Source organism: Rhinoderma darwinii, chromosome 4 (assembly GCF_050947455.1).
Source record: "Rhinoderma darwinii isolate aRhiDar2 chromosome 4, aRhiDar2.hap1, whole genome shotgun sequence".
NCBI lineage: Eukaryota > Metazoa > Chordata > Amphibia > Anura > Rhinodermatidae > Rhinoderma > Rhinoderma darwinii.
In genome coordinates this window covers 234,662,276-234,680,170 of record NC_134690.1, presented here as the reverse complement: position 1 = coordinate 234,680,170, position 17,895 = coordinate 234,662,276, and positions in this window count along the sequence as shown.

Here is a 17,895-nt window from a genome sequence, read left to right as displayed (position 1 = left end):
GCAGGTGCAGACTGATTAACCACGGGCGTCGACACAGAAGCTGTGTCTGGCAGATCCTTTACAGTACCCCCCTTTTATGAGGGGCCACTGGACCCTTTCTAGGTGGACCTGGCTTATTGGGGAACCGAAGATGGAACCTCCTGAGCAATACCCCAGCATGAACATCCCGGGCGGGTACCCAAGTCCTCTCCTCAGGCCCGTATCCTCTCCAATGGACCAGGTACTGGAGGGAGCCTTGGACCATCCTGTTGTCCACAATCTTGGCCACCTCGAATTCTACCCCTTCAGGGGTGAGAATAGGGACAATATGAAGCAGAGGTCAATTGTACAAGCAGCAGCAGAGCCAGGAAACAGGCAGAATCACAGGCAAAAGGAGGAGCAGGAAATGAAGGTATAAATAGACAGAGGGCGGGAGCTAGCTCCGTCGGGCCAGGCTGTGATAGGCTCTCCCACTTCTCAGCCTCCCAGCCCGAGTGGTAGATGATCGAGTCACTCTATCAGACTTAGGAGCAGGTGCAGACTGATTAACCACGGGCGTCGACACAGAAGCTGTGTCTGGCAGATCCTTTACACTATCTATCTATCTATCTATCTATCTATCTATCTATCTATCTATCTATCTATCTATCTATCTATCTATCTATCTATCTATCCTGATCTATCCATCTGTCTATTTATCTACCAATCTTGCCGATGAATTGCAAGGAACAACTACCTTAATGGATACTCATGGCTACTAAAACCATGAGGATCTGCATTTATGGACAAAAAGTGGCTCGGTGGTAGGGCATATTATATGCAAAATGATAGCACTTACCAGAACCACTCCGTAATCGATGATCCTTCCAGTTGTAAGGGGGATCCTCTATACTTTTTCAGGGCATGGTTAACAGGTAAAGAGATTTTATGGTTATTTTTAAATAAATTTAGGAATATTTACATCCAGCCTGAATGTGTTGCACAAACAAGTGCACTGTAAAGGATCTGCCAGGCACAACTTCTGTGTATACGCCCATAGGTAATCAGTCTGCACCTGAGTCTATGTCTCTGAGACTGACTCCATCTTCCACCACTCAGGGTGGCAGGCTTAGGAGTGGGAGAGCCTATCGCAGCCTGGCCAGATGGAGCTAGCTCCCGCCCTCTGTCTATTTATACCTGCCTTTCCTGTTCCTCCTTTGCTTGTGATTCTTCTCGTGTGGTTTCCTGGCCCAGCTACAGCTTCTGACTATTTGATCCTGCTCCATACTGACCCTGGCTTTCTGACTACTCTTCTGCTCTGCGTTTGGTACCTTGTTCTCTCCTGGTTTGACTCGGCTCGTTCATCACTCTTGTTGTTCACGGTGTTGCCGTGGGCAACTGCCCCTTTTCCCTTAGCTTTGTGTACCCTTGTCTGTTTGTCTCGTGCACTTACTGAGCGTAGGGACCGCCGCCCAGATGTACCCCGTCGCCTAGGGCGGGTCGTTGCAAGTAGGCAGGGACAGAGTGGCGGGTAGATTAGGGCTCACTTGTCCGTTTCCCTACCCCGATCATTACATGCACAGCTCATTACAAGACAGAGTTCTGAAACACTTGTGCCGGTGTCAGGTGGACAAGATCAGAACAGATTTTCATCCTCTGAATGTAAACAATTAATGTTTCTATTCAATGACTGCATGAAGACATCTTATATTCTTCAAGGGTTAATTTTCCGCCTATGGAACTAAATGTTCGTATTCTGTATTCTGCCCCCTCTATTAGTGGCTGTTAGAGTTCTGATGTGAAAGCAGGAAGAAGTAGAATTATTTTTAAAAGCAAAAAAAGTTGTTCAACTTTAAGCTTTATGTACACGAATCTGGAAAACCCCTTTAACGTAAATGTCTATGCTGTAAAGTTCTCTTTAACTAGTGAAAAGTTACAATTCGGTGGCACTATGCTGCATATTGTACAGATCATAGAAAGTGATTTCCCTTGATGTTAAATAACCCTTCTCCCTCGCAGAGATAATTTGGTTAGTAAGGCAAGACCTCGCCTTTGTGAAGTCACTCTGAAAATTACTTATAATTATATTCTCTAAGAAGTGTTTTAAGACCAAGGGCTTTGATCACGATTCAAGTAATATTCTTCAGCCTATCTCAAGCTTTTCCCAATTTAGTGAGGATTAAACTAAAGGTGCAAATTTAGCCTGGAGTCAGGATGTTTAGTTTAAACCCTTAAAAATGCAGATATATTGAATTTCTTAATTATTTACAATGTATTTAAAATATATATTTAAGGAAAACTCTGGTCAAAGAAAATGTAATTAAAGGCATTATGCTCCTTATATTAAATGTAACAGTATGGTTTCTACAGTGTAGCAGCTTATAGCTGTTTTATCAATAACACATTAAGGCTACATGCACACGTTGCGGAATTTGATGCGCATAATCCGCATCAAGGACCTGGATAAACGCAGGTGATACCACAGATAAATTCCACACTTCATATTGTGCTTTGTTAATGCATTTATAGGCGTGAATTTCGCACTTTGATGTGGAAACAAGTGCAGATTATATGCTGCGAATTTTGGTGCATTTTATTTTTATAAATTTGTCAGATATAATTCTGAGACGGAAACGCAAGATAAATTGACATGCTGCAGATTTTAATATCTGCACAACAGGTCAATTTACATGTGGAAATATTCTGCAATGTGTAGATGTGATTACTTGAATTCTCCCTTAATTTGCTGGTACTGTATTACCCTGCGGATTTGCGGTGGGAAAATCTGTGCTGCAAATCTGCACGTAATGCGCATTGTGTGTATTTTCTAACTTTTTTTTTCATAGACAGTATGCCATATGGTAGTGTGCATTTGCCCTTAGGCTGTGAACTTTACCAGTAAGCAGGACCGTTGTGAATTATTACAATCTGTGCGCAGTGCTGTTAACTATGTTGTTGCTATATAAATAACAGCAAATAAGACATTAGTAAGCAAAAGGTCATCTATGTATTATATATTAACAGGTCATACAGTGATATAAAGAGAACATTCTAATTGTTTTGTCTATAAAATAATGAGCAGACTTTATATCGTGAATATAATTCAAATACTTATATAGAAAATTACAGAATTTTTGAGAATTATTTCAGGGAATGTTACATGCAAACCATGTTCATATCATGGTACCCTCAGCAATCTAAGCCTGCATATCTCTATTCTAATCATTGTTCTACTTTATTATTTTGTCTTTATTTAATTCACCATTCAGCTGTTGAATCTCATATCAAATATGCAGTCTGGGGAAAAAGCTTAGTTTAATTTAATCAACCGACTAAAACATTTGTTTTATATAATAAGACAATATTTACTGTATAATTCTCCATCAGTTAAAATGCAAGCAAACATGCAGATATATCAATACATTGGTTCACTTTATAATTAAAGGCTACGTAAACCTTTGAAAGGAATTTTTTTTCTTTTTTAATAAAAAGGTCAATCAGTGTGATTGGTGAAACTTTATAATTCGTTTTTATTAAAAATAATTGTAACTTTTTGAGATACAGCTGCTCTGTATTCTGTATACAGAGCAGCTGTATCATTCGCTAAGACCTGAATCCGTCAGTCCCGGGGACCTGAAGGATTCTGTATCAGTGGGTCCTGCGTGTGTCTGACATGCAGGATCCACCTGTAATCGATCACGATTATGAACTTAGATGTGATGGAAAACAGGTGGATCATGCGTGTCAGAGACGCAAGACCTGCTGACACTAAACTTGACAGTCCCGCGGACCTGACGGGAACAGGATTTAGTGAACGATACAGCTGCTCTGTGTACAGAATACAGAGCAGCTGTTTCTCAAAAAGTAAAAATAATTTTTAATAAAAAATAATTATAATGTTGCACCAATCACACTAATAGACCTTTATATTTTAAAAAAAATTCCTTTCAAAGGTGTACAAAGCCTTTAATATCTTAGAGGACTATGAAAAACTCATCAGCCAAAAAACGTGGCAACAATGTTGTGTGTGAACATAGCCTAAGAGGTTGAACTAACAGACTAATCGATGAAAACAGATTTCAAAGTGCAGGCAACCATATCACATAAACTGTATAGTTTCAGGGACAATAACTTTTTGTGGGCAATGTTAGTATTAAAGGAGTTGTCTCATAAAGATAAACTCTGCTCATATGCCCTATTACAGCATGCGAATGTCATATGATCCAGGACGGAGAGCTGCTCCGCTCTGACAGACATGATGTAACATATGTAATCCAACATTTACTCTTAAGAGGTCGCTGCAGGGGAAAGGTCTGGCTGACCGAGGCTTTCCCTGGAAAAATCAGCTATTTTCCAGGGGTGTTGGGACACGGACCTTGGGCTCGCCACACTGGCTACCATATGGAAGGAGTTGTCTGTAATTTTACATTTTTATTTGTTTTTTGTTTTTTATTAAATAGCATTTTTATTAATTAAAGTGCTTTCAATAAACATTAATTATTTATGCATTTTCTACATACACTATCTGGCCAAAAGTATGTGGACACTTGACCATCTACATCTGAGAGTGAGACAACAGACTCTGAAAGAGTGGGTCCTTTCTTTGGGACGGGTGGTGGTAGACAGAGATTCAGGGGTGGTGCTAGAGGCAGGAGTAGAGGTAGGGCCAGAGCCTCTTCCAATAGTGGCAATAATTTTTTAGCCAACAATCCCCCCATTTCCCGCTACATGCTGAGGGGACAAAAGGATTAGTGAGGGAATAGATACAGATATAGATAAGTTACAAATCATCAATTTATCTGAGTATAATCTTAGCGCATCCGAGACTATGTTATTAGAGAAGGGGCTTTCATTCGTCCCCACAGTGAGGTTTGATTCATTCACCTGGATAAAGGACTTAAATTTGTTTGCTCGTAAACTCAAATGGATAAAAAATTTGAAACATCATAATAGAAAAAATGTATAGAGATGGGTTTAGAAATATCCGACCTGGAAGGCCTTGAGGCCTTGGAGGGGCTATTGGAGGAGTCAAGTAGAGCCCCAGGACAAGGCCCGTTTACTAATTTAAAGACTAAGAGTAGGAAGCTGCCACCAATAGGAGATTTCACTAATGTAGACTTATTTGTTGACATGGTGGGAGAGGAGATTAAACTATTAAGTCAGGATATGAGGGGTATTGACAACAATTTGTCTAGGTCTGAACGGCTAGCCCTAACCACATTGGAGAAAAAACAAAATATTGTTCTGAAAGCATCCGATAAGGGTGGGAACATCGTGGTTATGAGCAGGGAAGACTATAAAAAAATGTGTGAGGACATTTTGCTCAATCCTGACTGTTATACCATTTTAAAGGATAATCCCACAGCACTGTTCAAAAAGGAGCTTTTGGGCATTTTGGGTGATGCAAAAAGCAGGTCCTTGATCAGTGCTAGTGAATTTAATTTCCTATTTCCACAATTTCCCATCATGGCATGTTTTTATAGCCTGCCCAAAATCCACAAAGGGTACCCCCCCTTACGTGGTAGACCCATTGTTTCAGGCATAAACAATCTAACTCAAAATGTAAGCACTTATATTGATCAGGTGCTGCGTCCGTTTGTACTGGGTTTAACATCATATGTACGTGATACCATGGATGTTTTGAAACAAATTGAAGGTATCACTTTTGAACGCAGTACTTTTCTGGCTAGCCTGGATGTAGAGGCATTGTATTCCTCCATTCCACACAAACTTGGCTGTGAAGCAGTAGAGTACTTCTTGAGATCTAGAGGTACTCAATTTGTGGCTCATAACCAGCTAGTTCTGCAGTTATTACATTTTGTGCTGGAGAAAAATGTATTTATCTTTGAAGACAGGATTTTTCACCAGCAATGTGGTACTGCAATGGGGAGTCCAACTGCTCCCACCTATGCAAATTTATTTCTTGGCTGGTGGGAGGAGACAATTGTTTTTGGGGAGAATTTCTCCAAGTGGACTTCGTCAATAGGGATCTGGATCAGATATATTGATGACGTGCTGCTGTTCTGGAATTCAACAGTGGAAGAATTCAATAGTTTTGTGGCTGCCCTTAACCAGAACGATCTAGGGCTAAGGTTCACATGTGAAATCAGCAATCAGGAACTGTCTTTCTTAGACCTTAAAATTACAAAAACATCAGAGGGTACAATCCGTACTCAAGTACATCGTAAAGAAACAGCAACCAACAGTTTCCTGCAATGGAACAGTTGTCATCCTTATCCCCTTATCCTTATCCTTATCCCCTTAAACGCGGTATTCCCAAGGGTCAGTTCATGAGAGTACGCCGGAATTGCAGCTCCATGGACGACTTCGAGAGACAGGCTCAGGAACTTACAACCAGATTGAAGGATAGAGGTTTCCCTAAGGGAGTAATCAGAAAGGCCTATGTGGGAGCGAGAGATGCGTACAGGCAGAGTCTTCTTGTTCCTAGACAACGAAGGGAAGAGAGAGTTACGAGACTTATAGGCAGCAATTGTAGAGAAGAATTGATCCAGCGCTGATAATGAATTAAAAGGGAAAACGAGGTCCCATGTTTATTAGAAAAAGAGTAAAACAGAAGGGAGACGCAGTCCCAAGGTGTAAGTAGTCAGGGCTTGAACCTGGGCTGAACTAAATATCGCTGGCATCCCTGGCCAGAGTGACCAAGCTACAGACCCCTGATGATGAGTATTGAAACGCGTAGGGTCGGTTGTGAATAGGAATTTTTTAGCATTGGGAACACTAGCATTGTTTGTATACCTTAACACTAGGAGCTTCCGGTGCGGTTATCACGGACTCTAGTGTGAATTAGGGTCAAGACTATTGTTATGCCCATTTTTCAAATGCTGATTCCGTATTGATATTCTTGTTGAACACTGAGCTATAGGAGGTTCACAATTGAATTAGAACTCAGTGTTTATTATTTAATACGTTTTTATACACACGGTGGGGCTTTTTCACAGTGGTGATTGTACCCCTGTTTTTAGAGAGTTATAAATAAATGTTATATTTTACTCATATATCACACCAGTGAATCCTTTAAAATTGTTATGTTGTGGGAGCACAATTGAATATATCTTTGAAATACAGTGAATTAGACACTTGACCATCATACCTATATGAGCTTTTTGAATATTCTATTTAAAATCATGGGCGTCAATATGGAGTTGAGCCCCCTTTGGCAGCTATAACAGCCTCCATTCTTCTGGAAACACTTTCCACAAGATATTAGAGCATGTCTGTGGGAATTAGTGTTTATTTACCCAAAAGACCATTTGTGGACCTCGGGCTGGAACAGGAAAGGGCTTTCCTCAAATTGTTACCACAAAGTTGGAAACATACAATTATCTAAAATGTCTTTGTATGCTGTAGCATTAACATTAACCTTCACTGAAAATAAGGGGCCTAGTCCAAACTCTGAAAAGCAGCCCCAGACTATTATCCTTCCTACACAATATTTAACAGTAGGCACTATGCATTCCGATAAATAGCATTCAACTGGCATCCGCCAAGTCGAGATTAGCCAAGCCTAGATAGTCCAGTTGCTTTAAACGACTCCAGCAGACACTTGGCATTGAGCATTGTGATCTTACGCTTGTGTACAGCTGCTCAATCATGGACACCATTTAATGAAGCTCCTGACGCACAGTTCTTGTGCTGATGTAATTTCCAGAGACTTTTTAGAATTCTGTAATGAGTGATGCAACAAAGGATGAGCACTTACTCTGTGAGTTTATGTGGTTTACCACTTCGTAGCTGAATTGTTGTTACACCTAGACGCTTCTATTTCACAATAATGGCACTTACAGTTGACCAGGGCTGATCTAGCAGATCAAAAATGTCAGAAACTGACTTGTGGCAAAAGTGTCATCCTATGACAATGCCACATTTAAAGTCACTGAGCTCTATAGACTCTTACTACTGCCAATATTTGTCTATAGGGACGCCATGGCTGTGTGCTTGATGAACCTGTTTGCAATGGGCGTAGTTGAATCACTCACAGTTAATCATTAGGAGGGGTGTCCACATACTTTTGGCCGCTAGTGTTTACAAGCGTTTATATCAGTGGTCTGCAACTAGAGGCCCTTCAGCTATTGCGGAAGCCACTTGGTAAAGAAGGTAGAGAAAGAGGCTATTTCGAGAGGGGCGTAAGATCAGCTGGAAAAAAAAAAGAAGCAATATGGCTGATCTGATTGTCCCCCAAGAGCAAGACAACCAATGATGTTTGGCACTTTAATGTTAGCGGATTCTAGATAAGAAATCGAATGTGTATGGGCGACTATAGAGCACAAACTACCATCTTACACATTAGAATAGATATATATATATAAACCTCTGAGGTAGATATCCTAGAGATAATCTTATATTATATCCAGTTTATTATGCTTGTATAGGATCCAAACCTAAGTACACAGTTTAAGCAGCTGAATGATGTAATACACGGTCTTAAGATGGAAGCATAGGACCACGTTTCACCGCTAAGTGCAAATATGCTAAATAGTAATCCTTAGAGCAGGACATGAATCCAAGCACTGGTTACGGTGAATAATAGTCACATTCCTGGTGTCTAAACTCTGCAAACTAAGGGCTAACTGAAAATATATCATGGGTTTAATGTAATTGTATATTGCTATTTTTGTCATTAAAACATCATGTGGTAATCTGGAAATAGTTTATAAAATACTTACTTTGCTGTTCCAGTTTCATGTGCATTAAGTTTTGAAGTGTTCAACATTATTGAGCTATTTGCAGTACGCACATTGAATGCACTGACTAGTTCTGGCCACTGGTGGAATATATTTTCTGTAAAGATAATACGGTGTATGTATTTATATGCATGTTTGGGTATTAGTGGTGTGCTGCTATAGAAACAAGGCTAAGATATGCTCCCTATAAAATAGAGGTCAATCTGCCACAATATGGAGGATCAAATGCAGCTCCATCAGGGGGACGCATATAATATTGAGCCAGGGCCTGCTTTGTGGTCTCTTCATATATTATTACCAAAATAGAATTGAATCCAAGTAGAGGTAAAAAAAAAGTTATGTTTTTGTGATTGGTACAGTTATGGGGACACTGTGGTTGGCATTGTTAGGGAGAGCAAAGTGTCTGACACTGTACTGGCAGCACTGTGACTGGCTCTGTAGGGACATTGGGGATGGCACCATTATTATTTATGTTTCTGGTGAGCATCGTGACTAACACTGATTGGAGACTGTGGATGGCACTGCGAAGCGGAGTTGCTGCGTATATTCCGTCCGGAATTGCCGACGGAAAATACGCAGCAGAATACAGTAGCAGCAAAGTGGGTGAGATTTAACAAATCTCATCCACACACTGCGTAAATATTCAGAGCAGAAATTGACCTGCAGTGCATATTTTTTGGACTGCAGCATGTCAATTCCTGCTGCGGAAAGTGGCCAGAATTGCTGCGGTGTCACCATCTCCCATCATAGTTAAAAATGCAGGAAATGGTGCGTTTTTGCCGCAGAGGAAAGTCTGCTACTTTCAACGGAATTGCTGCAGAAATTTTCTGCAGCAATTCCGTTACGTGTGGACAGGCCCTAAGGGTATACTCAGAGAAGTGTGGTCAAATCGTCTTATTTGCCATGATCTCCCCAAAATCCTAGCAAAATTGCAACGGTTTTGTTATGGTTTGCAAAATCGTGACAAGAAAGGCAATTTGACTGCACTGTTGGTATAATCCCTAATAGACACACAATCTTTTCAAACATATTGATAGCAATGCATATTTTTCTATCAGTGATTGATATGAAACTCCTGTCTTCTTTTCAAAAAGAGGTTTTACACCAGTTGTCTCTTAAATAAGGAAAAATATAAACCCTATTATAAATTAAGAATATTAAAAGATTACTTCGATAGCCCTGACCTGCATAAAAAACACTCAGCTTGCAGCCATGTCATTTTATATCATCACTTCAAATGTAAACAGACAAACACATAACATTTTCAGATACCACGGTGCCTCTATAAGTCTATGATCACACAGGCTGGATACGCTGCATAAAAGCACATAGCGTATCTGCACAGTGCAGGCGCAGGGAATTCCGGCCGAGAAAACGCACTAAATTGTAATACATAAAAAAAGAACGCAATTATACTTATCTTTCCTGGGTCCAGCACTGGAGCCGCAATGTCAGCAAGCTGGTCCCTATAATAAAGCCTACCATATGTGATAAAGTCTGTGCCATTGTTGTGCCACTGTATCTAATCCTATCTATTGCTATAGGGAGCAGTGCTATAGATATGTCTCATATATATATTTATATATATATATATATATATATATATATATATATATATATATATATACTACCGTTCAAAAGTTTAGGGTCACTTACAAATTTCCTTATTTTTGCAAGAAAAGCAAAGTTTTTTCAATGAAGATAACATTAAATTAATCAGAAATACACTCTATACATTGTTAATGTGCTAAATGACTATTCTAGCTGCAAACGTCTGGTTTTTAATGCAATATCTGCATAGGTGTATAGAGGCCTATTTCCAGCAACCATCACTCCAGTGTTCTAATGGTACATTGTGTTTGCTAACTGTGTTATAAGGCTAATAGATTATTAGAAAACACTTGAAAACCCTTGTGCAATTATGTTAGCACCGCTGTAAACAGTTTTGCTGTTTAGAGGAGCTATAAAACTGACCTTCCTTTGAGCTAGTTGAGAATCTGGAGCATTACATTTGTGGGTTCGATTAAACTCTCAAAATGGCTAGAAAAAGAGAGTTTTCATGTGAAACTCGACAGTCTATTCTTGTTCTTAGAAATGAAGGCTATTCCATGCGAGAAATTGCCAAGAAACTGAAGATTTCCTACAACGGTGTGTACTAGTCCCTTCAGAGGACAGCACAAACAGGCTCTAACCAGAGTAGAAAGAGAAGTGGGAGGCCCGCTGCACAACTGAGCAACAAGACAAGTGCATTAGAGTCTCTAGTTTGAGAAATAGACGCCTCACAGGTCCTCAACTGGCAGCTTCATTAAATAGTACCCGCAAAACGCCAGTGTCAACGTCTACAGTGAAGAGGCGACTCCGGGATGCTGGCCTTCAGGGCAGAGTGGCAAAGAAAAAGCTATATCTGAGACTGGCTAATAAAAGGAAAAGATTAATATGGGCAAAAGCACACAGACATTGGACAGAGGAAGATTGGGAAAAAGTGTTATGGACAGACTAATCAAAGTTTGAGGTGTTTGGATCACACAGAAAAACATTTGTGAGACACAGAACAACTGAAAAGATGCTGGAAGAGTGCCTAACGCCATCTGTCAAGCATGGTGGAGGTAATGTGATGGTCTGGGGTTGCTTTGGTGCTGGTAAAGTGGGAGATTTGTACAAGGTAAAAGGGATTTTGAATAAGGAAGGCTATCACTCAATTTTTCAACGCCATGCCATACCCTGTGGACAGCGCTTGATTGGAGCCAATTTCATCCTACAACAGGACAATCACCCAAAGCACACCTCCAAATTATGCAAGAACTATTTAGGGAAGAAGGAGGCTGCTAGTATTCTATCTGTAATGGAGTGGCCAGCGCAGTCACCAGATCTCAACCCCATAGAGCTGTTGTGGGAGCAGCTTGACCGTATGGTATGCAAGAAGTGCCCATCAAGCCAATCCAACTTGTGGGAGGGGCTTCTGGAAGCATGGGGTGAAATTTCTCCCGTTTACCTCAGCAAATTAACAGCTAGAATGCCAAAGTTCTGCATTGCTGTAATTGCTGCAAATAGAGCATTCTTTGACGAAAGCAAAGTTTGAAGGAGAAAATTATTATTTCAAATAAAAATCATTATTCCTAACATTGTCAATGTCTTGACTATATTTTCTAGTCATTTTGCAACTTATTTGATAAATATAAGTGTGAGTTTTCATGGAAAACACAAAATTGTCTGGGTGACCCCGAACTTTTGAACGGTAGTATATATATATATATATATATATATATATATATAGACACATATATTTTTGGGGACGGGACATACATATTGGGGCTGTTGGCCCTGACATTTTAAGACCCCTGGCTTCTAGTTCTGCATTGTTGGGTCACTTAGGAGACCCAGCGATGCAGCTGAAAGCTGCGGGCCATCAGCCATGAGAAGTTTGGGGGAAGGGGGCACAAGAAGGACTTTTGCAACGTGGCCTATGAGCCTTAAGCTACGCCCCCAATTACAGCCTTCGCCCATTCACTTTGACCCCGCCGATAGAGTATTGATGGCCTATTATGAGGGTAGGTCATCAATTTCTTATGACTGGACAACCCCTTTAACTTCTTCTTCCACACACCCTCCCATCTCTGTCCCAGCAGTTAATTGTAGACTTATTCCAAATTGAATGTCTGGAACATTCCAATTGTATTTATTCTGGGTAAATCACTACAGCTTTTTTTTTTTTACAGATTACATATACATATAATAGTTTTTGTAACGGTTGAAATAAAAAAATCCCTACTCATTCTCTGCCTCATTTATCAACGCGAAAATTCCTGTATTAAATGGCTGGTTGCAAAATAAACTCATATAATATACTTACGTACTTAAACTACTAAATAGATATTGTGTTTTTCTATTCAGAAAGGGGCATGCTTTCTCAGATGTATCATATTTAATCATAATTTTAATAGGTGCACCTATACCCTGTCAGGAATGATTATTAGATCTAAAGCATACTCCTTAAAGAGGCTCTGTCACCAGATTTTGCAACCCCTATCTGCTATTGCAGCAGATAGGCGCTGCAATGTAGATTACAGTAACGTTTTTATTTTAAAAAAACGAGCATTTTTGGCCAAGTTATGACCATTTTCGTATTTATGCAAATGAGGCTTGCAAAAGTACAACTGGGCGTGTTGAAAAGTAAAAGTACAACTGGGCGTGTATTATGTGCGTACATCGGGGCGTGTTTACTACTTTTACTAGCTGGGCGTTGTGTATAGAAGTGTCATCCACTTCTCTTCACAACGCCCAGCTTCTGGCAGTGTAGCACTGTGACGTCACTCACAGGTCCTGCATCGTGCCGGCACCAGAGGCTACAGATGATTCTGCAGCAGCATCGGCGTTTGCAGGTAAGTCGATGTAGCTACTTACCTGCAAATGCTGATGCTGCTGCAGAATCAAGTGTAGCCTCTGGTGCCGACACGATGCAGGACCTGTGAGTGACGTCACAGTGCTGCACTGCCAGAAGCTGGGCGTTGTGAAGAGAAGTGGATGATACTTCTATACACAACGCCCAGCTAGTAATAGTAGTAAACACGCCCCGATGTACGCACATAATACACGCCCAGTTGTACTTTTACTTTTCAACACGCCCAGTTGTACTTTTGCAAGCCTCATTTGCATAAATACAAAAATGGTCATAACTTGGCCAAAAATGCTCGTTTTTTAAAAATAAAAACGTTACTGTAATCAACATTGCAGCGCCTATCTGCTGCAATAGCAGATAGGGGCTGCAAAATCTGGTGACAGAGCCTCTTTAAGGCTAAGAAGCACTTAATAAAAAACGGATATTAAATTACTTTCTCTATAAGATGTGTTCATTTCTTCCAGAATGCAATACAGACAGATAATCAAATCAAGTTCCCTGCTTGATGTTGTCCAAGGAAGAAAATATAGAGTAATTAGAATTCAACAATGTTGTATAGCATAATGTTTGAAATGCCCGTCTGCCCAGCAAGAATTGTCAGTTTAACTAAACTATTATTTAATCATATGAGGATGGCTGTAAATCCTTTCTAATGAAATGTTAATAAAGCCTCATACAATTGTATGTATTATACATAGCAGGGCTAGAACTAAAAGGGGTTCAGCAGTTGCAATCACACCTTGGCCCTGGTGCAATACCATAAATAGAATATAGTGGATGTGGGGCACCGTTACATAATTTGTATCAGGGTCCAGAGCAATAAATTACGCCTCGGCATATAGGTTAAAATTATATCTCCGTTTCAAAGTGCATGGATGCCTTCCACAAAGTATTTTTGTGATAATTCACTTTGTCATGTGGGTTTAAAGTCCTATAGAAATCCACTGATTGTGATATCATGGAGCATCGTAATATCATGGCACATCAAAGCAAATGACAACTATAGTTCTGTTCGATCTGTACATAATGGCATGTGTTTGAATCCAGAGATTAGAGAAAATAAATATCAGTTGAACAATCCCAAAAGCATCTAGTGGACTCTCTGAGAGAGAATAGGAGTATACATTTTGCTTCTATATTAAGGAATGTTACTGTTTGTGTTTAAATTCCACAGAGCGAGGCCTGTGCTATTGTGAGCTTTAATAAAAAGATGACCTATAGAAGCAAAAGTGATGATTTCTATAAAGGCTAATTTCACCAGAGATTGCCTTTTTATCAACATCCACAAATACGTTATCTGTTCTTGAATGTTATTGTTTGGGGGATAAAAGAAAATGCGTAATAATGTGCTCAACCGTGAGGAAACCTCCACATATCCCATAGCTTTTCCATATGGGACAAATACACTAGATGTGATATAGAAGGTGCTTGCTTTATAGAAGTTCAGGGTGAAGGAAATGTTTGAAGTGTCAACGAAATATCAGTTTGCAAGTTTTAACCCTACCTAATGCCATTTATTAGGTACATACTGTATATGTTAATGATGGAATACAGTTGGGAGTCAATAGCACCCAAGTAGGTCACTAAGGAATTGGGATGCCCTAAAAGCTACAGAATTGTAACTCATTAAACTCCTGTCTTCTTCCTAATGCCAGACTCAAAAGAAATATAAGGAAACTATCTATGATTTTCAAATAGAACTATATGCCTAAAAAAAATAAAAATGGTTTCTTGGACACATGAGATGTCTTCTGAAGAGTTGGTCCACAATGAGGATTAATAATTTTAGGGAAAGGATTTTAGTGCTCATAGCATAGGTGGGTGGTGGACTTTATACATGGCTTAATAAGTGTGTGTCAGTTTTTTACTGCCAGGCAATAATGCTTTAATATACATAGATATTCCAATGCATTATTTATTTAAAGTCAAATGAATAAGTTAAAGTCCCCTTGTAGGACAACAAAAAAGTTAAACAAAGTTTAATAAAGTGGTAAAAAAAAAAAAGACAAAGAAAAAACACTTTTTTTCCCATGAAATAATATTCGATTTCGAGTTATTCCTTAAACAATTTCACTGGTGCAACTGGAGAATTTTTGGTTGATTACATCTCTGCACTACTGGCAGAAGCAGAATAGAGAAATATGATCATGGACAGGGTACATAGAATCCCAAAACCTAAGCAATTACCCCAGTCTGTACCAAGAGACGAGCTAGCTAGACTACATGTCTATAATTTTAAAGAAGAAAAGCTAAATTACGGGAACACGGACTCTATTCCCGAGTGCTTCTCCAACATCTCTATATTTGCAGACCTACATTAAACTGAAAATGGGAATTCACATCAGCCACTAAACTCCTAAGAGATTAAGAAATAACAAATGAGGATACCCTGTTAAATTAATAATTTTCAGCAACGGAATAATCCACGTACTCAGGCAGAAAAGACAGACAGAGCAACCTCAGAGTTAAAAAGTATACTGATTATACCACTTTGAATATGTAGTGGACTCACCAGTGCAACTCGAGTTTAGTACACAGTGACTTCTAATTCAGACATCTTAATTGCTCTATATAGATGTTCTCTTTCGCTCCCTGCTTTCCCGCTTTAATCCCATATAACCCTTCTTTTCCCTCCCAATCCCTTTACCACCTTATCAGAAATATATCTGTTTCAGCACAGAAACATACAACCTCGAAGTTCAAGAACAACGGCAAGCCAAGGTTATCCCTACGACTAATGACCAATATCAATATCAATAACCAATATCAAAACAACTCAACTCCTGAAAAGATCTCGTAGGGAATTACAAGTTAAATTATCAACTGTTTGCGTTATAAGACCTTATCACTAAATGCGTAGCCTTTTTTTCTAAAATACTAAGGCTAGATAGGCAAGCATTTTTTTATTCTCTCCTCTAAAGAGCTTACAGTGTTTTCTAACCCTCCTCCTAATGCCAGAACCCTCCAAAATGATCTGGCAAGTTCATTTTAAGCAAAGGGCATGTTCAGACGTGGCAGAATTTTTCCGCAAAAAATGTTACTGCAAATTCGCAACGAATCTGCAGCAAAATATTCATATTTGACAGGTAATTCAGACATTGCGGATATCACAGCAGACTTGCTGCAGATTTCAGCATTTGCATTGCAAATGCTGAAATCCGCAGTGAAATTCCGCTGCTCCTCCGCAACAGAATGTGCAGAAAATTCTGCATTGCGGCCTAAATAATTTTCCTCGTCTGACCTAAGTTACCTAAAAATGTATAGAAACCAATTAAAAAAACGGCTATTGCAGATTTCCACTGTGGACTGTCTGCAGTGGAATTCAACAGCAATACCGCCACGTCTGAATGTGCCCTAATAAGGAGAAACACGGTGTCCTTAAACTCTGTGAAGACTTCAACAAGTATTATATCCCATATCTAGATTTAAAAAAAGCCACATAAACGTAATGAAAAAAACTCAGATATTCATAACATTATTTTTACGAAGATTTCTACAACTCATGGAGAACTCTCCTTGCATCAGAAAAAGATTGTTCTTTTTTTATTTTTTTTATTTTTTTTTAAATCCTCATAAAGTATACTCTAGAATAGATTTTATAACTGTAGCGAAGTGGATACTCCAAAGAATTATTAGCTCCTCAATTGGTGTTATCACTTGGTCATATCTATCATAGAACAATATAATAAAGACCCTAATTTACCATAAAGATTAAATAACTCCCTATTAAATAATGATGAATACTGAGAAAAAAGAGAAAAAGAACTAAAAGAATTCTTCAATGTCAGCAACCCTAATGATACCTCCATCTTTAATACATGGTACTCGAACAAGGCAGTCCTTAGAGGATATTTTATGAAACTAGATTCAATTACTAAAATAATAATACAAGAGCTTTTATTCTACATTAAACAGAAGACTCTAATAAACGTAACTTCTCCACCCAAACCCTCAAAAAACTAAAAAATGTAATACATCAACAATTATTACCTCACAAATGTGATTACATACTTAGAAGAAACAGAATGCTTTACTACTGGCCACTACTGGGTAATAAAGTGAGGAAGATGCTTGCTTATACATTTAAAAACAAAATTACAAAAGGCAAAGTCTCATTTACGTTTTAATATAAATGGTGATAAAATACTTAATTCCCAAAATATTGCAAACTCTTTAGCTGATTATTATGAAGAGCTTTGCAACCTTAAAAATTATCCACATACCACTCAACCATCATGAGCAGACATTGAAATTTATTCCGCTATTAGCCTGATGCCTTTACTAACTAGTACTACAAAAAATTCATCCATATTATCGCCTCACAATTATCGCTTATGTTTTATCAGATCGCTTATACTGGTGAACTCCCCCAGGAAATGTTACAAGCACTGATAATAACCTTGCCAAAACCCGGTAAGACACCTGACAAGCCAGAACATTTTAGGCTAATCTCCCTTCTTAATGTTGACCTAAAAATACATTCCAGGTTTATTGCTAATAGATTAATTAACCTCTTACCCAACCTTGTTAAAAACGACCAAGTACAGTTTATGAAAGATAGACTAATAGCGGATGGGACAAGAAGAATTATTGACCTTATTCACTTTGCAGAATGTAAGCGAATGTCTTCTCTGCTCCTTTTTCCTGGTTTCATAGAAGGTATTTAATAGATTGCACTGAGGATACTTTTGCCTCCAATCTGTTTTACCCAAATTTGGTTCGAAGGATTCTATACTAAGGGGGGATTCAGACGAGCGCGATTTGCGCGCGTGCAGGCCGCGTATTTTCTGCGCATCACGCACAGCACTATAGAAGTCAATGAGGCAGTTCAAACGGTGC